Below are 7,003 nucleotides of genomic sequence, written 5' to 3' on the forward strand. Positions count from 1 at the left end.
TATCCCAGAGCTTAAAGTATGATAAGGAAAAAAAATAAGGACAAAAAAAAAAAAAAAAAAAAAAGAAAATGGTTCTTGTTACAACAGATCACATACCCTGGTTGTTTTTTATAATAGCCTGTGCTAAAAGAATATTTACACAAGGTGGCAGTAATGTATCAGTATCATCCTCAGAAATGAAAACTTTTCCTATTCAGTAATACAGTGGACCTTTCTGAACTCACTCTACCACATAAAATACCACGATTTGACTTAACAATTGGTCTTTAAAATTACTAAATGCCTAGTGCAGTTAAACATACTCTTAAACGTTTAAGAGCATGTTGCTAAATTTTTTTACTGTCATTGCTAAATAATCTGTGTGGCAAAATGTGTGTCAGCACTTTTTCCTCCCTTTTTAATCTTCTATTTTCAGGAGTCCCATTTTATCTCCTATTTTCTGGGTCCAGATCCTAAGTTCTGCAATCCAATTTTTCCCCTAGTTTGCCCTTGCATTTATTTATCTTGAGTAATGTCTGCCTGTCCGAAAGAATAAACGCTTTATCACAGCAGGGACTTTGTTCAAAAAAAATTAACAACTATATCTTGAGGATCCATGACACTGTCCAGCATGTCGGTGGTATCTGATAAAAAAAAAAGTTTGTTGAATGAATGAACAAATATATTACTCACAATGACATATCATCCTGAACTAACCATAAAATTAAATGTCTGATATCAGTATTGGCAACATTGTGAAGTAAATATAATACTGTACCAGTATTATATTTATAGAAATTACTGCTATAAATTGTTATAGCAGGAATAGAAAACTGGTACAACTATGAGATGCTCGTTTTAGAAAATATTTTCTTGTAGAGTTGAAATTGTTTCATCTCCATGAACTAGTTGTACATCTGCAAGTTGTGTATCTTAGGGTTAGGCAGAAAATTGCCCCACTAAAGACAGTCATATCCCAGTCTTCAGATAAGGTGAACATGCTAACTTAGATGCTAAAAGAGATTTTGCAAATGTGATTACGATTAAGGGAATTGAGTTGGGGAAATTACCTTGAATTATCTTGGTAAATCCAATCTAACCTTATAATTCCTTGAGAGCAGAGAATTTTTTCTGGATGCAGAGATTCAGACAGATGGCAGTATGAGAAAGGTGTGACCTGCCATTACTGACTTTGAAAACAGTGGAAGAGGACCACAAGCCAAGGAAAGCCAGTGACCCTCAGAAGCTGGGAATGACCCAAAGTTTACAACCAGGAAGAATCTCAATCCTACAACCGCAAGGCACTGAATACTTCCAACAACCCAAATTATCTCCTAGAGCCTTCAGAAAGAAATGCAACCTGACAACATCTTGATGTTAGTTCAGTAAGAGCTCTACCAGATTTCTAAACAAAACAACTCTAATATAGTAAGTTTGTGTGTGTTTTTTAAAACAGACTCAAAGCTTACAAAGATTTGTGTTCTTTTAAGCCACTAACTTTGTGGTAAATTGCTATTGCAGGAATAGAAAACTGATTCAACCCTAGAGAAAGTCTTTTACACATGCTCTATAAACATACAGCAGAATGTTTTAAATTTACTTTTTATTGAGGTAAAATATACATATATAATTTACCATCTGTAGCATTTATAGAGGACCATTTAGTGGTAATAAATACATTTATATTTGTTTCTCTTCGTCTCCTCTTCCAACTCCCCTTGCTAGCCTCTAGTAACCACCAATTTACTTACTATCTTCAAGAGATCCACTTTTTAAACTCCCATGTATGAGTGAGAACATGCCACATTTGCCTCCCTGTCATTTCACTTAACATAACGGCCTGCGTTCATTACGTTAAGCAAAACGGCCAGCGCCTCCGATGTTGCTGTAAAAAGGATTTTACTCTTTTTTGTACCTGAATAGTATTCTGTTATGTATATATACAACTTTTAAAATCCATTCATTTGTTGATGAGCACTTAGGTTGATTCCATATTTTAGCTATTGCAAATAGTGCTGCAATAAACATGGGCATGTAGAGATGTCTTTGATACATTGCTTTCCTTTATTTTGGATATATACCTAGTAGTGAAATTGCTGGATCACATGGCAATTCTATTTTTACTTTTTTTGAGGAACCTGTGTACTATTCTCCATAGTGGCTTTTTAAATGTAGATTCCCACCAACAATGTACTAGTGTTCTCCTTTCTCCACATCCTTGCCAGCATCTGTTATTGCTTGTTTTTTTTGATACAACCCGTTCAACCAAGGTGAGATGATATTGCACTGTGGTTTGGATTTGCATTTCTTTGATGATTAGTGATACTGAACACTTTTTAATCTACCTATTGGCCATTTGTATGTCTTCTTTTGAGAAATTTCTGTTCAGATCTTTTGTCCATTTTTTAAAATTGTATTTATTTATTTTTAACTATTATTATTATTAGTTTTAGAAGCAGGTCCTTGCTCTGTCACACAAGCTAAAGGGCAGTAGCATAATCACAGCTCACTGTCATCTCAAACTCCTGGGTTCAAGCAATCCTCCTACCTCAGCCTCTTCAGCAGCTCATTTCTCAATCAGATTTTTTGTTTGTTTATTATTGAGTCATTTGAGCTCTTTATACATTCTAGTTGTTAATTCTTAATCAGATGGATAGTTTGAAAATCGTTTGTTCCATTCTGTGGTTGGCTCTTCACTATGTTGATTGTTTTCTTTGCTTGAGGCTTTTTAGCTTGATATGATCACATTGTCTATTTTCCTTTTGTTGCCTGTGCTTTTGAGGTCATACGAAAAAAATTCTTTGTCCAGATCAATGTCCTGGAGCATTTCTCTTATGCTTTCTTTTAGTAGCTTCATAGTTTCAGATCTTACATTCAAGTCTTTAATCCATTTTGATTTCATTTTTGTGTACGGTAAGGGACAGGGGTTTAATTTTATCTTTCTGCATATAGTTATTCAGTTTTCCCAGGGTCATTTATTGAAAAGACTGTTCTTTGTCCAATGTACGTTCTTGATGCCTTTGTCAGAGAGGAATTGTTTATAAATGTGTAGATGTATGCCTGATTTCTCTATTCTGTTCCATTGGTCTGTGTGCCTGGTTTTATGCCAGTAGAAATTTTATATTTGCAATAATTAGTGCACAAAAGCTGAAACTATGAAATGGCAAAAGTGTCACTGATATAATTCATTATGCTTACTAAATGTGATAGCATATAACTAGGAAAAAATAATGTAGTGCACACGGTATTAAAATAAAATACAATTCTTTTTAATTAATTTTTAATTATATTTTAAGTTCTGGGGTACATGTGCAGGTCGTGCAGGTTTGTTACACAGGAATACACGTGCCATGGTGGTTTGCTGCGTCCATCCCCCACCATCTACATTAAGTATTTCTCCTAATGTTATCCCTTCCCAATCCCTCCACCCCTGCTATCCCTTCCCTAGCCCCCCAACTGGCGACAGGCCCTGGGTGGATGATGTTCCCCTCCCTGTGTCCATGTGTTCTCATTGTTCAGCCCCACGTGTCAGTGAGAATATGAGGTGTTTGATTTTCTGTTCTTGTGTCAGTTTGCTGAGAATGATGGTTCAATATACACAGAGCTCACAGTGGCCATCATTAGAGTGTGAAAGCAGGGGAGGTAATCATCAAAAGTTGTACAGGTGACTTCAAAAGTAATCATTAGCATTTATAATTACTTTTGGTTTAATTTCTTAAACAAGAAGCTGGAGGCACAGGTGTTCATTATGTGCTTATTCTATATATATTATAAATATTTTATAAATATATTGTTTCTATTCAATATTTAATAAAGTAAATCAATATAACTAGAAAAGGTTAAAAAGGAATGCACACATATTTCAAATATTTTTGCACCATATTATACAAAACTTGCATTGTCCTGGGCCTGGTAAGGTGGTTCACACCTATAACCCTAGCACTTAAGGAGGCTGAGGCAAGAGGATGACTTGAGCTCCAGAGGTCAAGGCTGCAGTGAGCGGTGATCAGTTTCTTCTTAGGATGGGGCTTTGTCTTGGGGGTGGTTAATTTGGTGGGCTCGTAGGGTACAGACCATTCACAGCATCTGCTTTTTGCCATCCTCCCTCTCAGCTTCGAGTTGAGGCCCAGGAGGCCTTCTTCCAGGCTCAGCTGCAGCCCTGACATTAACCTGCTGAGTTCTTTATGCCTAGTAGGAATCTCTGAATTTAGGAATGTATATGTTAGCACTTGTATTTCTAGGTTTTCCAGTTCCCAGGGTCATTAAAGATTTTTTCCCTTTCCTTTTGTTCTTCCAAAAAAGCTGGTGATTCGCTTGGGCCTCTGTGGTTTAACCTCACAAGAGGTTCATGATGCTGCCCTGTCACTTTAAAGTACAAGAATGATGTGCTTTAAAGGAAAAGAGAAAACTGCATCACAGTCCCATTCTCCAGTGTCCATGCAATGAATTGCTGAGCATTTGAGAAGCAGCACCAAGTGTATTACAGGCATGAGGTGAAACTGTTGATCTTTGACCTGTGATCAAAATTGAACCATTGTTCAATTTGACTTCTTTTTGCTTCAAAATATGTAGAATTTTGGTTGACAATTAATTTGCAAGACTAACTTTAAGAGTATAACAGTTTTGAAGAAAACATTGAGTGTTTTCCAAATGAAGGGACTTACAGAATGTTACAATGTAATTAATATAATTTGTCTTTTGTTACCCAAATTGTTAATACCAGCTATTAAAATATATTTTAGTAGAAATGTTTAATTCATATTTTTTCCTCTACACTGTGGATCTTTAAGCCTTGGTGGACTAGAGCAACATCGTGCTGCCCAAAGGGCTAATCTAGGTAAACTAGTTCACATTTTAGTGGATTCACAGTTACTGTGTAATAAGACATTATTTCCCCTGCATAATGTACAACAGCATTGAAAAGACACATTAAGCCTAGCATCACGTTGTATAGTATAGTCACTTACAAACCCTTCAAGGCTACCTAATCATTAATATTTGTTTGAAAGCAAATCACCAATTTATCTATTGAAACTACTTGAATGACAGCAAACAAGGAACGACAGATGGGTGTGTCAGCCATGGATATCATGTGGTCCCTGCAAGTGGTCTCCTATGATAAAACTGTGTTCTCAAATGCACTCTTCAGGGTCTTAATATTCTGTATCTTCTCTCTGTATTTGTAAAACATTATGGCCCATTAATTTCCTATCTCTACACATTTGGTTTGCTTAAATAAACGCAGGATAAAAAAGAATACAATTATGTAGTGTAGAATAACATAGAATGCAAATTACGCGTGTTTCCTTATACTAGGCCTTACATGAGTGTTTAAGTGGGGGATATCGACTCAATCTTTCCAGGAGTTGATGTGGTTTGGGGACTTGTTCCTGTTTGAGGTACTTCCAAGGAACTACAGTTTTGATGCTGATCTAGTGTTACTTTGTGTTTGGGGTTGGACTGGCTTGCCAGATTTTCTCATTATCTGCTTATTCCTCAACTTTAAGTCTTCCTCTAAACTCTGTTCATTCTCCCAGAAGACACTGTTTTGATCTGTTACTCAACAACAGTTAATCTATTTGGGGTGGGAATAGGATGGGGAAGCATCCTCCATCATTCTGATGAAGTCTCAGTCTTAGGTTGACAGTGTTTCTGGGTGTTCAGGGTTGGAGCCTTCTTAGTGATCCTGTCCCACCTTCAGGTATAGGTCTAAATCCAACACATATTTGTTTTTCCTTTTTTCTTTTTTCCTTTGTAAAGTTCAATGAGTTTCGCCAATGCCCTGAGAACAGTGCCATTTCTTTTATTTCCCTTTGTGATATAAAGGATGGAGAGGTTGTCAAACAAATGTAATTCTCTATGAAAAAAAAATGCGTATCACTTTACCTTGATTGCAATGTTTTCTGTATATTACCTTAGTGATTTCTCAGGTTTTCTAACCATTACCTTCCTAAAATATTATTCAATATTCTAACTTGTAATACTATTTTAAGGAGTTGGCAATTTATATAAATAAGCCACTGTAATATAATCTTTGTGTGTTTCCATTCTTCTGCTTAAACTTGTCTCTCAGATTCTTCAACTTTGTTGCATCTAAGAAATTCTTTATTCTGTTTTATAGGATTATTTTGCATAAATACACCAACTTTATTTCGCCATCCTAGTGTTGGAGAATATTTTGGCTCTAATTTGGAGGTACTATAAAAACGGATCCAGTGAAAAATATTGTGTATATCTTTAAGTATATGTAGGCAATCAGTTGACTATATTTTAGAATTAGAACATCTAGCCCATAAAGAATGCTAATAGTTGGCTTGCCAAAAAAGGATTTACATTTACATTTCCCCAGCCATGAATAAATTTCATTTATTCTCTAATTTTAACAACATATGACATTGTGTCTCTAAATTTTGGTATGTTTTATGGGCGCCTATGGTACAACTGGTAGATTAACTCTTACTTTTTTTTTTTTTTTTTTTTTTGAGACGGGGTTTCCCTCATGTTACCCAGGCTGGAGTGCAATGGCGCGATCTCGGCTCACCGCAACCTCCGCCTCCTGGGTTCAGGCAATTCTCCTGCCTCAGCCTCCTGAGTAGCTGGGATTACAGGCACGCACCACCATGCCCAGCTAATTTTTTGTATTTTTAGTAGAGATGGGGTTTCACCATATTGACCAGGATGGTCTCGATCTCTTGGCCTCGTGATCCACCCGCCTCGGCCTCCCAAAGTGCTGGGATTACAGGCTTGAGCCACCGCGCCCGGCCTGATTAACTCTTACTTTTAAAGACTAATGAAAGTGAGTACTTTTTAATATTTGGCCAGTTATTTATGAATCAAATTTTGTAAAGTGCATGTTCAGGTTTTTTACCCAAACTTCTATCAAATTCACTGTCTTTTATTAATTACATTTTAAGTATTTATCACACATCTATATTGTATTTTATTTTATGTATGTTGAGGTGAGTATCTTTCTCCACTATTGGTTTGCATTTCTTTTTTTTTTTTTTTTTTTTTTTTTTTTTTT

The sequence above is a fragment of the Sapajus apella genome, unplaced genomic scaffold (genome assembly GCF_009761245.1).
Source record: "Sapajus apella isolate SASKATOON/1434 unplaced genomic scaffold, GSC_monkey_1.0 scaffold34, whole genome shotgun sequence".
Classification (NCBI taxonomy): Eukaryota; Metazoa; Chordata; class Mammalia; order Primates; family Cebidae; genus Sapajus; species Sapajus apella.